General features: G+C 38.1%; 1 protein-coding gene across 2 annotated transcripts in view; it reads right to left on the minus strand.

The window, feature by feature from the left end:
* Positions 1-16,149, minus strand: part of SOX5 (SRY-box transcription factor 5) — a 1,158,063-nt gene that overhangs the window by 984,204 nt on the left and 157,710 nt on the right. For both annotated transcript variants that reach the window (XM_040235353.1, XM_040235352.1), the window contains exon 2: positions 7,549-7,629. The gene's annotated coding sequence lies outside the window, so the exon portion shown is untranslated. The remainder of the gene's footprint in view (positions 1-7,548; positions 7,630-16,149) is intronic.

The raw sequence follows: 16,149 nt of genomic DNA on the forward strand, positions 1-16,149 counted from the left end.
TGGTTCCTCTGCCTTTTCTAAAACCAGCTTGAACGTCAGGGAGTTCATGGTTCACGTATTGCTGAAGCCTGGCTTGGAGAATTTTGAGCATTACTTTACTAGCATGTGAGATGAGTGCAACTGTGCGGTAGTTTGAGCATTCTTTGGCATTGCCTTTCTTTTGTAATATAGAAATAGAAGTGCTCGTAATCAGCTGAAGCTAAAAGCTCACACTTCTGGCAAATTTTATGAAAACACAGGACCACAAGAATACATTTTGGAGTCTCCACCAAAACTGCTAGAGTTCCTTGCAAGCCAAGTGTGTGTGTGTGTTTTCTTTTTTTTTAAGCTTTTTGGTATATCTGAACCCTTACCAAATGCTTAGTTCTTGAAGCTTGCAATTTCTAAGCCATCCATCCCATCATATTGCTGATAATCAATTTTTCTAAAATGCAGTTCTAAACATATTTCTGCCCCATTTGTAAACCCTTCTTGCCAATAGAATAATTAGTACAAAGCATTGTATGATATCACCTCCACCTACTTTTCCAACTTCATTTTCTAGACATGCTGCATTATTTACAGTTCCTTATGATGTTATTTCAGTCGTACTATACCTTAGCAAATGTTCCTGCTTCTAACTGTCATGTATTTTATTCTCTTTTCTGGCTAAAAGATTTCTTCTTTTTTTCTGTAAAATTCGTTACAGATCTGAAGCTAGAGTTGAAAGCAATTTCTTTGGCCCATTCTCCTCCAGCTTTGTACTTATCACGCATTACAAGGACTTATCACGGTCTGTTTTCCCTAATAAATTACAGTCTCCTTCAAGGTGGAACCCTTGGCCTAGCCATCTTTATTTCCCAAGTGCCTGCATTAAACACTCAGTAATCCTCAGCTGAACAAATGAATGGAAAAGGAAGAGAAGCAAATATACTAAAAGGTACTATTATTGCTTTTGGTTATTGGCATGGTTAGTAATTTTTTACCCTCATTTTAAAACATTTTTGCTATTTGGCTATATATGTTTTATACTGGGAAATCTAATTTATAATAAAATATTTCTTTGAGGTATCTTGTGATTTTCATTAGATCTGGTATCTAATTCTCTTAATTCTTTGCACACCTGTGCCAGGCTTATTTAGAGGGCCAACAGTCTACCTTACTTGAAATAATGTTTAGATTCCTATACACAATTAGCTAAATAAATATCATTAGTGCAGCTTCATTAAAGCGCATTTTTCTTAAATATTTCTCAGTACACATATTTTTCAGTAAGTGAGCATTTATTAGAATTTTGGCAAGAAAAATCTTAAAATGGACTTATTTCCATAGGTATATATTTCAAGCACTAACTGAAAGGGATAATAAAAATGTTTTGCCATCTGGAATAAAACAGCACTAAATACTATAAGACTCAAATTATGTTCATATTCATGAAGACACATTTCCGAATCACTATTATAATTCCTATCTTCCACATAAGATGCACTAAAGAATTGTTTTTATAAGGAAAATATCCAAAACAATCTGATAATTTTCCTAAATATAACCCTCATTGAAGCTGAATATATTTTAGTAAAGCTATCATTATCATTATCCAGTAAATGCCTGCAGGAACTTCAGAGCAAACATTTTATTCATTTTCTTTTGCATGATCTAAATATGTTGCTTTATTACACATTGTTTAACTATGCTCTACATGAAACAGACCACGTACACACAGCATATGTAGATATGAATACAGGTCAAGAGTACCCCAAATGCAAACCACAGGTCACAGGAATAACATCACCAAACTCACTCTGACACCATTTTAGTAGTTTCAGATCCAGTTGAATTCTTCACAATCTATACCTCTAGTTCAAGTACAAATTCATTTTCTAGCCCAGAGTATTACAGTTTTAGATGAACTTCTTCACAAACCTGTTCCTTTGTGTAAGGTATAAAGTGCAAAGTTACTCTTTTGCGTAAGCTGTAAGGTTATTACAAGTTCATGAGATAGTTTGACCTATGTCTTAGTCTGAGCTCCTTCTTTGGGTGGATCCATGCCCCAGCCAATCTGATCGGTTGTTTAAAGGAAAACTAGCATTCTCCTCTTTGCAGAGGACTGCATGCAAGAGTTGCCTGAGATGAAGAGTGGTACAGCAGAAAGAACTCAGCTATAGAGTCACAATGTCATGGCATGGAATCTCCACAATGGCATTTCAAGGGCTGTGTGACTTTCAAGTTATTGAACCTCTTTGAACCCTAGTGTTATGGGCTGAATGGCGTCTCCCTCCACCCCAAATTCACATGATAAAGTCCTAACTTCAGGTATCTCAGTCTGACGTTTGTTTGGTTTTTTTTCTTTTTATTTTTTTTAAACACTAATATTTTTCTCATTAACAGACTTTATTTCTCAGTCTTAGGTTTATGAAAAAATTGAAAAAAAAAAAACATAAAGAGTTCTCAAATACTCCCTTCTTCCCAACCCTCAGTTTACCCTGTTATTAACATCTTACACTGGTATGATACTTTTTTTTTTTACAGTTAATGAACCAACACTGAAATGATTATTAACTAAAGTCCATTGTTTACATTTGAGTTCTTTTTTTGTGTTGCATGCTTCTATGTATTTTGACAAATACAGAATGGCATGTCTCCATCATTACAGTATCATATAGGATATGATAAAGCTTAACTGCCCTAAAACCCCTCTGTGTTCCACATATTCATTCTTCCCTTTGTTTCTCCTTTCTCTATCTCTGTAGTTTAGGTAATATAAATGATCCTGTGTTTTTAATTTCAAATTCCATTTGTTCATGTGGTATATGGGAAATCAATTTACTTTTGTATATTAGTCTAATCTAGAAGCAATACTTATCCAGGAGTCTTTTTATAAATTATTTTGAATTTTCTACATAGACAATTATGCAGCCTGTCAACAGTTTCATCTTTCTCTGTCCCTATCCGTGAAGTGCAAGTCGCTCAGTCACGTCAAACTCTTTGTGACCCCATGGCCTATACAGTCCATGGAATTCTCCAGGCCAGAATACTGGAGTGGGCAGCCTTTCCCTTCTCCAGGGGATCTTCTCAACCCAGGGATCAAACCAGGTCTCCCACATTGCAGGCGGATTCTTTACCAGCTGAGCCACAAGGGAAGCCCCTTCCCCATTTGTGTGTATACATACATATTTTTTCTTGTCTTAATACATTAGCTAGAAATTTCCAGTATGATGCTGAATAGGAGTGGTAAGAGGAGACATCATTGTCTTATCCCACAGTGATAGGAGAAGGAATCTAGTTTTTCATCATGGTGTATGCTTTTAACTGTAGGTTTCTCTATTCCTAGATAATTGAAAGTTTATCATGAATGGGTGTTGGATTATGTGAAATGCTTTTCTGTATCTCTTGTTATAATCATATGATTTTTCTTCTTTCAGGTCAGTTCAGTCACTCAGTCATGTCCAGCTCTTTGTGACCCCACAAAGCGCAGCACAACAGGCCTCCCTATCCATCACCAACTCCTGGAGTCCACCCAAACCCATGTCCATTGAGTTGGTGATGCCATCCAACCATCTCATCCTCTGTTGTCCCCTTCTCCTCCTGCCCTCAATCCCTCCCAGAATCAGGGTCTTTTCAAATGAGTCAGCTCTTCGCATCAGGTGGCCAAAGGATTGGAGTTTCAGCTTCACCTTCAATGAACACCCAGGACTGATCTCCTTTAGTATGGACTGGTTGGATCTCCTTGAAGTCCAAGGGACTCTCAAGAATCTTCTCCCAGACCACAGTTCATCAATTCTTCTGTGCTCAGCTTTCTTCATAGCCCAACTCTCACATCCATACATGACTAGATTTTTCTTTTTTAGCTATTAATATGATAGATTATAGCAATTGATTTTTGAATGGTGAATGAGAGTTGCATATTTTTTATATACGATACTGGATTCAACCGCTAGATATTTTGCCTACTTTTGATATTAGGCTGATACTAGTATCACAGAATGAGTTTGGAAGTGTTCCCTATGATTCTATTTTGTGGATCAGTTAGTATAGAATTAGTATCACTGTGACATTTAAAAGTAGGTCATTGCATATATAATTAGTTATGCAAAGATGAGGTCATTAGTGTGAGCCCTAATCCTATATAGGATCTTCCCAACCCAGGGATCAAATCCAGGTCTCTGGCATTGCAGGTGGATTCTCTGAGCTACCAGAGAAGTACAAATAATTAATTCAGTCACTAAGCTGTGCCCAACTCTTATGACATCATGGATTGCAGCACACCAGGCTCTTCTGTCCATGGGATTTAGCAAGCAAGAATATTGGAGTGGATGCCATTTCCTTCTCCAGGGGATATTCCCTACCCAGGGAATGAATCTAGGTCTCTTGCATTGCAGGCAAATTCTTTACCAACTGAGCCACCAGGGAAGCCCAATCCTATAACGAGTTTTCTTAAACCAGCACACCTAGTTTCCTCAAATGTTAAATCCTTAACATAAAGGATGCATTGCCAGTATACAGATTTAAACCCACAACACAGATATTCAAAAAAGGGGAGGCAATATTTTTTATCACACAGGATGTAACATTTGAGGTATTTCATTTCCTTGAATCTTACTTCTTTCTCCATTCAGTCAGACAAGTTGCTGAATTATTGGCAAGAACTGGGAGATTGGGATTTTGACATATATATATATATATATACATATATAACACACACACATACATACATACAAACACACTACTATCTATTTCATAATATGTATAAAATAGACAACTAATGAGAACCTACTGTATAGAAATAAAACTCTGCTCAGTGCTCTATCTTGACCTAAATTAGAAGGATATCTAAAAAGGAGGGGTATATGTATACGTATAGCTGATTTACTTTGCTGTACAATAGAACCTAACACAGCATTGTAAAGCAACTATATTCTAATAAAAAGCTTTTTAAAAAAAGAAAAGAAAACTGAAGCATGGGGGATATAGGGGTGTCAATTACTGGTTTTTGAGTTTCAAAAGTCTAAGACCCTCTGGGAAATGTGAATGACTCTCACACATTGAAAATAGACTTAAAAGAGATCCTCCTATTTACTGAGCTAAAATCATATTTAGGTACTTTTGAGTGGAAGATAAGGTAGTCAAGCCATGTACAGATATTAGTGAGTCTAGAAGCAAGTTACCAATGGGGTGGCTAAACCTTTACCCCTCCCCCAACCACTCTCCTCTTCCCGCTGCTGCTGACTCGCTTCAGTTGTGTCTGATTCTGTGGGACCATACGGACTGCAGCCCACCAGGCTCCTCTGTCTATGGTATTCTCTAGGCAAGAGTACTAGAGTGGGTTGCCATGTCCTCCTGCAGGGGATCTTCCTGACCCCTGTGATCGAACCTGGGCCTCCTGCATTGCATGTAAGAGTCTTTACCACTGAGTGACCAGGGAAGCCCCTAACTCTTCCTAGTGTAGCTGACTTGATCAGATGTTAAACTAGGAGATTCAACTAAGGCACCTTCATTGAACAGGCATGAAATTCCAAAGAAAAGGGCTAGACCAAACCAAAAATTTTTTTAAAGTCCTAAGAACTGGCTGCATGCATGCTAAGTCACTTTAGTCATGTCCAACTCTTTGAGACCCTGTGGACTGCTAGGCTCCTCTGTTCATGGGATTTCCCATGCAAGAACACTGAAATGGGTTGCCACACCCTCCTGCAGGGGATCGTCTGAGTCTTTTTTGTCTCTTGCATTGGCAGGCAAGTTCTTTAACACTGGGAAGAACATGTTGGATGGTTCTAAAATCCAACAAGAAAACATAAAGGATCAAAAGAACAGAGGTGAGGAGAAGCATTATGAAATGGTTCTTGGATTGAGCTGCTGCCCTGTGACAAGCCCCACCTCGCTGAAGCAGGTGGGATAGAAGGGGCTATTTTCTCTCTCAGGTCTTTAGGGAGGCCTCAAAAGATCAGTTTAGATGGCGTGGATGTGTCCCCTGGAGCTTAAGAAACCTGGCAGATTGCAGACTGGCTCCCACCTTGGGAATCTCAAGGACAAGAAGGAAGTAAGGAACAACTCAGTAATTTGAGAAGTACCCTTCAGCCCTTGGAGGTTCACGAGATGCATGTTTTCATGATGCAAGTGTGAGCCAAGGATGACAGAGCCAGCCTGAAGCCCAAGATGGCCGCCTGGAAGTATTCTTTATACACTCAATATGAGTTCATGTGGGATGCACTAGCTGAAAACCAGGAGGTGAGTAGGGAGTGGACACCTACAGGAGAAGCCCTGTCCAAGCCAGGAGAGTTGAAGACAAATGGGTCCAGCAGGGGAGCCACCAAAGTCCCCCCGAAGTAGCCAAATGACTCTCAGTTTTAAATATCTGCCAGGCCCTGAAACCTGGAGCCAGGTTAACATAGTACCTGTTCACATTTTCTTTCCCTTGTTTCAATCCCTTAGGATTTGGTGATAGCAGCCAGCAAATGGGGGAGGAAGTGACAGATAGAGAAAGAAAACAGCACACCCTCTCCCTCTGCAAGAGCCCAATCCAAATATGGACCTCAGAGAGGGGATGAGAGATGATTTGATATTAAATGAACTTGCAAGCGACTATTATAGCCTGGGATCAGACCATTCTAATTTCTGAATGTAGACAATGTGTGTGATTTAAAGTGTAGATAGAAATTTTTTTAATCTAAGAGTAATCTTACTAGGTATGGGGCCTACTTGAGGCCTAAATTTCACCCAGAGGCAAGAGAATGCCCATTTCCCTTTTCCCAGTGCATTTTAAAGAAACAACAGGAAAAAAAAATGTAAATTGTGTTTAGATTGATTTCCTAAGTTGTGCTGTTCAAAATACTGTAACAGGGTTGTTCAGTCGCTCAAAATCATGTCCAGCTCCTGCAACTACATGGACTGCAGCACGCCAGCCTTCCCTGTCCTTCACTATCTCTTAGAGTTTGCTCAAACTCATATCCATTGAGTCAATGATGCCATCCAACCATCTCATACTCTGTCGCCCCCCCTTCTCCTCCTGCCCTCAATCTTTGCTAAATACAATGGTAGAAAATAATGGCAGATGGAATGGATTTTCTTTCTTGGATGAGGTCCGGACCTTTGAAATGACTAAGTGATATATCGCAGGTGGACCTGACCAGGTCTGCCAAGGACTGCCTGGGGTAGCATGACACTGGAGCAACAGAACGAGGCCCAGGGGCTTCTCGGTGTCACGCAAGGAGCACAGAGCTCTACGCCACCCCAGAGACTTTCTTCTGGTTCAGCAGCAGCACACCCTCATGCATCCAGGGAGTATCTGCAAGAAGCCAAGAGAAGGAAAGGAAAAGATCCTCAAAGGAAGATCAAGGTGTGCCTCAGCAGTGGCTCATGAGTGCTGACGGAGGATAAGAGGACAAACGACTCGTGGAGAGAGGACAGCCTAGAAGCATCATGTTACCACTCACCTTCAAAATCTTACCTAGAATTAGAATGCAACCGCAGATTGCTTCCACGTGGCTACATGAAGGGCTAAAATATAATTTAGATCTAACTGTAGAAAATAAAACAAGTTACATTCCTTGCACACTCAGTTGTATAGACACATACCTGCCACGCGTGGTGAAACTTGTCCAAGACTTCTAAGGATCCTCTTGAAGTGTGTCTTTACACCGTGGATGGTTAAGAAGCCTAGAACAGAATCAGAGCTAAGTCACTTAGAGGCAGTTTCTTGGGGTGAGGAGGTTGACTCTTAAATTTTGGCTGTTTGGGGAAATGCCAGTGGATGGTGTTCAACTGAGCCTGACAGACTACACAACATCCGCTACTACAGAACTCTTAAATTCCATCTAGAACATTATAGAACCATCAGCAGAAGGAAAAAAAAATAGAATGAACCAGCTCGTTTGGTCTGTTTTTAAAAATCAACTGTTCCGAATCCCAGGAGAAAACATAGGAAAGAGGTAAAATGGGGAACTTGAGGTTCCTATCCTAAAAACTCTGGAATTTTTAAAAGCATCAAGTCCATTTCTAATGAGAAAGTGAAACCTTTCTCATTAATGAGAATGAGAAAGCTCAGTCATGTCTGACTCTGAGACTCCATGGACTGTAGCCTGCCAGGCTCCTCTGTCCATGGAATTCTCCAAGCCAGAATACTGGAGTGGGTAGTTATTCCTTTCTCCAGGGGATCTTCCCAACCCAGGGATCAAACCCAGGTTTCCTGCATTGCAGGCGGATTCTTGATCATCTGAGCCACCAGAGAAACCCAAGAATACTGGAATGAGTAGCCTATCCCTTCTCCAGGGGATCTTCCCAAGCCAGGACTCAAACTGGGGTCTCCTGCATTGCAGGTGGATTCTTTACTAGCTGAGCTACCAGGGAAGCCCATTTCTAATGAGAGAAGAAACATAAATCCAAGTAAGGGAATAGATTGTGGTAGGGGGTCCTATTTTAGAGACAGTGTTCAAGAGAAAAGTCGCTCTGCTAAGGTAACATTTGTGCAGAGACCAGGACAAAGTGAGCAACGAGACAGAGGCACTTTCCATGCTGTGGGGACAGCTAGAACAAAGGCCCTGTGGTAAGAGCCCAGGAACAGCAAAAAGGCCACCGTGCCTGCAGTGGGATATGTCCCGGAAAGACAAGCAGGACATGAAGAAAGTAGGAAAGGGCCAAGGAAAGGCTCTGAATTTTAATCTAGAAGCCATTAGAAGGCTGTCTTTTTCTTTAATCAAATATTATAATGTGACACCACTGTGTATTTGCATGCATTTCTCAGAAATATACAGAGAAATCCCCTCTATCTTTTACCCTGTTTCCCTCAAGGGTAACATCTTACAAAGCTATAGTCCAATACCAAAACCAAGAGATTGACATTGATAGAGTTAAGATACAGAAGGTTTCCATCACCAGAAGAGTCCCTAAGATTGTCTTTTTATAGCCCTCCTATCCCACTTCCTTCTTAAACCCTGAAAACCACCAGTGTACAATTTCTATAGTTTTGTCATTTCAAAATTATCATACAAATGAAATCATACACAAATCTCTGGTGATTCACCCAGGTTGGGTATCAATACTTTGTTCAGTTATATTGCTCAATAGTAGTCTATGATCCAGATCATTTAACCGTTCACCCACTGAAAGGCACTACAGCATTACACTATTTCTAGTTAGGTGTTTTATAAGCAAAGCTACCATCAACATTGGCACACAGGCTTTTGTGTAAGTGGAAGTTTTCCCTTCTCTGAGATGAATGCCCACGAGAGCAACTGCTGGATTCTATGGTGATTATAAGTTAAGTTTTCTTTAAAAACCTGTCAAACTGTTCTGTAAAACGTTCTATATCATTTTACATTCCATCAGCCATGCATGAGTGAGCTAGTTTCGGCAATCCTTGCCAGCATTTGGCATTGTCTCTATTTCTTATTTTAGCCATTCTGCTTTTCTCTAATGATTAATGATGTTGAACATCTTTTCATGTGCTCAGATGCTAGCTGTATATATCCTTTCCTATGAAATGTTCCTTCATGTCTTTGGTCTATTTTCTGATTGGATTGTTTCATTTTTTATTGAAGTGTTTTGAAAGATTATATTCTTAATAGTAATCCTTACTACAAGTCTAAATATATAGTCTGAAACTACTTTCTCACAGACTGTAGCTTATCATATTCTTAACAGGGTATTTCACAGAACCCAGTTTTCTGATTGGAGTGTTTCATTTTTTTAATTGGTTTTGAAAGATTATATTCTTAATACTAATCCTTACTTCAAGTCTAAATATATAGTCTGAAGCCACTTTCTCCCAGCCTGTAGCTTATCATATTATTAACAGGGTATTTCATAGAGCCCAAAGTTTTTAATTTTGCTAAGTTGAATCTATCAATTTATCATTTTATAAATCATGGTTTTGATACAAAGTTTAAAAATGTGCTGTCTTGCCCTGGATCCTGAAGATGTTCCAATTTTTTTCATAAAAATTTTATTTTTAAATGTTATCAATACATTTAAGTTCTTGATATATTTTGAGTTAATTTTTGTATAAGTCTAAGATAGGTGAAGTTTCATTTTTTGCTTATGGATGCTCAACAACTTCAATACCATTTGTTGAGAAGGCTATGCTTCCTCCACTAAACTGGTTTTGCACCTTTGTCAAAAATCAGTTTATATCTATGTGGGCCAATTTCTGGGTTCTCTGTTCTATTTCGTTGTTATATATATGTATCCCTCTGCCAAACTCACATAGTCTTGATTACTATAGCTGTATGATAAATCTTGAAATTGAGTAGATTAATTCTTCCCACTCTATTCTTCTATTTAAAAATTCTTATAACTATTCTGATTTCTTTGCCTTTCCATAAAATTTTTAGAAAAATCTGATCTACAAAAAAAATTGTGCTGAAATATTGATACAAACTGTGTTAAACCTGTACATCAGTTCGAAGAGAATTGATATGTTTTTTATGGTGAGTCTTCTAATCCATTAACATGATATACACCTATTTATTTATATTTTCAACCAGTACTGTATGGCTTTTAGCATATAGTCCTACACATGTTCTGTTAGATTTATAACTAAGTATTTAAATTTTTGAGTGAATATAGATGGTATTGTATTTTTAATTTTGGTACCCAGTTATTCCTTGTTATTATACAGGAATATAGTTGATTTTTGTATGCTTATCTCATATCCTGAAGGCTTCCCTGGTGGCTCAGACGGTAAAGCACCTGCCCACAGTGTGGGAGACCCAGGTTTGATCCCTGGGTTGGGAAGATCCCCTGGAGAAGGAAATGGCAACCCACTCCAGTACTCTTGCCTGGAAAATTCCATGGATTGAGAGGCTCCTCAGAGCCTGGTAGGCTACAGTCCATGGGGTCACAAAGAGTCGGACACGACTGAGTGATCCTATGCGTAGGATCTCATATCCTACTACCTTGCTGAACTCACCTATTAGTTTTGAAAGGTTTTTTTTTTTTTTTTAAGTCCCCTAGGGTATTCTACATAAACAATCATGTCATCTGAAAATAGGGACAATTTTATTTCTGATTCCATTCTGATCTCTATGATCTTAATTTCCTTCCCTTATCTTTTTGTACTGGCTGGAAGTTCTAGCAATATATTAAGTAAAATTGGTGAGAGCAAATATTCTTGACCTTGTTCCTTATCTGAGGAGAAACAATTCAGTCTTTCATCATTAAGGGTAATGTTAGTTATAGAATTTATGCAGTCTTTTTCAGATGCTTGATGTCAAGGTGAAGTTCTCTGTTCTCATTTTTCTGAGAATTTTTATCATAAATGGTTGATTTTGTCAAAGGCTTTTTCTGCATAAATGGATAGGATCATATGGTGTTTCTTCTTTAGCCTGTTAACAAGGTGAATTGCAAGTACTGAACCAACCTTGATCCCTGGAATAAATCCTACTCAGTCATGGAATGTATATATTGCTGAATTCTATTTGTTAATATTTTATTAAGGATCCTTATGTCCATGTTCATGAAGAATATTATCTCTAGTTTTCTTTTCTGTTCTATCTTTATCAGGTTTTGGTATCTCGGTAATGCTACTTTCCTAAAATGAATGGTTTTCTGGAAGAGACTGTATAGAGCTGATGCTACTTCTTTCAGTGTTTGTTAGAATTCTCTAGTGAAACCATCTGGGAGTGGATTTTTTTTATTGTTAAAATTATTTGTTCAATCTCCTTAAAATTTTAGGGCTCAAACTATCTATTTAATATTGAGAGAGCTGGGAGGGATTGGGGGCAGGAGGAGAAGGGGATGACAGAGGATGAGATGGCTGGATGGCATCACCGACTCAATGGACAGGAGTTTGAGTGAACTCCGGGAATTGGTGATGGACAGGGAGGCCTGGCATGCTGAGATTCGTGGGGTTGCAAAGAGTCAGACACGACTGAGCAACTGAACTGAATTGATGTCATTCAAAGAGTTGGTCCATTTCTTCTAAGTTGTCAAATTTATATGTATAGAACTGTTCCTAGCATACACATATTATCCCTTTGATGTCTGCAGAGTCTGTAGTGATACATTTTATTTCATTCTTCACATTGGTGATTTGTGTCTTATCTGTTTTTTTCTTTGTCAGTCTTGTGAGGCATTTGTCAACTTTATCAGTCTTTTCAAATAACCAGAATTTTTTCATTGTTTTTATGTTTTCAATTTTATTAAATTTTTGTTATGATTTCCTTCATTCTGCTTGCTTTGGACTTCAGGTATATTCAGCTCTTTTTCTAGGTTATTGAACTGTAAGTTTAGAAATTTGATTAGAAATTTTTCCTTTTCTCTAACGTATGCATTTAATGCTATAAAACATGCCTTTCAGCACTTCTTTACTTGTGTCCCACAAATTTCAATGGTGTATTTTTATTTTCAATCCATTCAATGTATCGTGTTCCTTGAGACCTCCTTTATGGCCCATGGATTATTTATGTGTGTAGTTGAATTTCCAAGTGTTCAGAGATTTACATGTTATTTTTCTATTACTGATTTATAATTTGATTCACAGTAGTCAAATAATACATTCTTTAAGATTTTAATTCTTTAAAATTTTTTGAGACTTGTTTTCTGATCCAGGATATGGTCAAATATATTACATATTCCATGGTCACATTAAAAGAATGTGTGCTCTGTTCCTGTGGGGTAGAGTGCTCAGTGAGTACCAATTAAGTCTGTTGGTCACTGATGCTGAGTTTTTTAATATCTTTGCTGATTTTCTGTCTAGTTTTATATCCATTGATGAGATAGGGGTATTAAAATCTTCATTTATAAATCTATTTTTTTTAAATGTCATTTTTTTGCAACTCAGTAATTTAGGGCACACATCTTTAGGATGACTGAGTCTTATTGATGGTACAACTCTTCTATCAATATATAATATCCCCCCTCTATCACAAGTGTCTACTGTATCTGATATTAATATAGCAACTCCTGCTTACTATTATTAATGTTTGCAAGATACTTTTTACCAATTCTTTACTTTCAACTTGCCAACATCACTATATTTGAAGAGATTTATGCTTCCTTGGTAGCTCAGAGGTTAAAGCATCTGCCTGGAATGCGGGAGATCAGGGTTCGATCCCTGGGTCGGGAAGACCCCCTGGAGAAGGAAATGGCAACCCACTCCAGTATTCTTGCCTGGAAAATTCCATGGAGAGTAGAGCCTGGCAGGCTACAGTCCATGGGGTCACAAAGAGTCAGACACCACAAAGCGACTTCCATTTTCACTTTCACTTTATGAAGATACAGCACTGTAGTTGGGTGCTATTTTTTTAATATGCTCTAACAATCTGTCTCAATTGCTGTATTTAGACCATTTACATTTCATGTAATTATTGATATGTTAGGCCAGAAGCCAATAATTTCACTTTGTTTTTGGTTTTTGGTTTCTATATTTTCTTTATCTTGTTATTGTTAAACATTTTTTATAATTCAATTTTTATTTATCTATAATATTTTTGAGTATCTTTTTCTATAGCTTTTTTAATAGTAGGTTTAAGTATGACATCAAACTACATAATATATCACAGTCCGAGGATGTCATCATATTAACAGTTTGAGTGAAATGTGTCATGAAACATGTCCTACTGAATATTTCTGCAAAAATGTGAGATTTGGTAAATCAAAAATCTAAACATCAAAATAAATGTAGCTATGTGAGATAAGGTAGTTTTCTTCCCAGATACTCCTATTTCCCCCCACCTAGAACTACATACACATTCATACCTCCACTGAAAAGATAATTGAAATATGAATTGGGATTAGTCAGGGGAAAAAAATACATCACTCTGAATTGAAACACCAAGATTTCTGTCATTTGATGTATACTTTTTTGGATAGACAACTTTAAAGATAATGTTTAAGGGAATGTGTTTTATAATACAGTAAAGTGGACTTCCCTGGTGGCTCAGACGGTAAAGCATCTGTCTACAATGCAGGAGACCCGGGTTCAATCCCTGGGTTGGGAATATCCGCTGGAGAAAGAAATGGCAATCCACTCCAGTACTATTGCCTGGAAAATCCCATAAACAGAAGAGCCTGGTAGGCTACAGTCCATGGGGTCGCAAAGAGTCGGACACGACTGAGCGACTTCACTTACTCACTTAAAGTGGATAGAAATCTGAAAAATTGTTGAAGTCTGAACAAATCCATTTAGCAAGAATGCAGACCATCAACCAGTCATAATCTGTTTCAATTTTAAGTAGGCTTAAAACAGCTACCTAGGCTACTGTTCACCTTTTATAGAAAATTCATTTCAGAGAGATGAAATTAACTTGCACAAGGTTATGAAAGAGTCAGTGACAAAGTTGAGCACAGCGCTGAGGTCCGATAACACTGAACTACAAAATCAGGAATAAAAATATTAAATTTTTATCTGTAGTATATCAACAGTCTGCTTAAGAATGAAGTTATGCTTCATTTCCTTAAGGAAGGCAAAATCAGAACATGGCAGATGGAATATCATCACTCATCTACATTGGAATTTAACCAAGACTCGGGTTTAAATGTACCCAAATGTAGCAATGTGCCAAAAGTAGCAACTGATAGCAAATAAATGGCCCAACCATACATATTATTGCAGGCTCTGGTCCACAAGAAGTTCCCAACATGAAATTGTAAGAGCTAGCATGCCCTTTTCCATTGTGTATCAGTGAGTTTTCCCCATCTAACCAGACTATCACAGAGGAACAAATCTGAAGGACACTGATATATTTTCCACATTATGCAGTTTTTGTTCACTTCAGATGTAAAAACACTTGAGTATGTTCAAAAGGGACAGTCCTCAATTCCCAAAATATTTTTTATACTCCCTGATTCATTTAAAGAAAGATCAAACCTCTAGTTTGTAGCTCTCAGTGACAGGTTTCCTCTTTTAGTCACGAAAGCTTCTATGATCCAAACTTTGGAAAAAATTATTTCTCTAAATCTCCCATTTATATTCACAGTTAGATACTATAATTAAATAATAGAGTTTTGCTTACTTGGGCTCAAATCCATTAATTTTTTTTTCTTATTTTTACTCATCTCTTTCCTCTGAAATGTCTCCCAGTATTATTATTATCCTTGAGCACACAAATACACAGATCTGTGAATCTATAATGAGGTCTTCCTATTTTTTTTTTAGGATAGATTTTGCTTTATTAAATGTCTAAATTGCCTCCACTTAGATACTATCTAAATAGGAGCAAATATCCTATCCTACTGAGAAAAAAAGTCATCTTTTAACAGCTGAACGCCTAGCCAAGTATATGTATTATGTTTACTCCAGGGAAAAACTTGGTTCACAAGCTGACGTGGGTTCCTTGACCTGATGCCAGCAAAGGATGAATGTGCTAATGGTCTGCACCAAAGTGAGAATTCAAATGCCCTTCCATTCAAGCCCAGTGGACTGGCCAAAATGATAAAGCACCATTCAGCATCTCATACAGATAGGCGTCTGCCCTCCTCTCACGTGCTGAGGAGCAAGACAAGAAGTGAAGGTGCTAAACACTCCAAGAGGGAAGGATGTGAATCAGATAGTAAAGCTAAGTTATTCAGCTGCCACTGTGTCCAGCTCTAACCAGACAGAACTTTTCTTCTCAAGAGGAGAGGAAGCTTACAGAACTTGTGTTCACACGTCCAATGCTGTGCTCTCACCACATGCCTATGAAACTCCCTTGTCAACAGAGCTTTACCCTTGCCTTTCTCTCCTTTTCAGGATCCCTACTCCAAATCCCCTGCACACTTAGAGCAATGACCTCAGAGACATTGCTATAGCTGATGCAAATTATATTCCTTTGTTTACCTCCTGGAGTTGGGGTGGGAAAGGGGGAGAAGTGTAAAAGCGCCGAAGTGGCAGCTAAAACCAGACCAGCTGAAGAAAGCTGTGTCTTCACATTTTTCACTAGTTTGCCGTGTCAATGCCCCTTGCTAATTTAGAATAGCCTTTGTGATGTTTTACATGAAAACGTTAAAAGGTAAACCCCTATGCTGATGGTCTTGGACTGATGGTGAAGTTACACTTTTACCAGTGAAAAATCAGTGGGTGAGCAGACAACCTATAAATACATAGTTCCTTGTTAACAGGCCACATTTATACATAAGAGGACTTACTTTCCTTTCCAGCCAGAGTACAGCAAAGATCAAATATATGCACTATAAAATAACTGACATCTAGTGAGGATAAGATAACACATAAGATTGTAATACTTTTTACAGCACAAATTA

This window comes from Oryx dammah, unplaced genomic scaffold (genome assembly GCF_014754425.2).
Source record: "Oryx dammah isolate SB20612 unplaced genomic scaffold, SCBI_Odam_1.1 HiC_scaffold_29, whole genome shotgun sequence".
NCBI lineage: Eukaryota > Metazoa > Chordata > Mammalia > Artiodactyla > Bovidae > Oryx > Oryx dammah.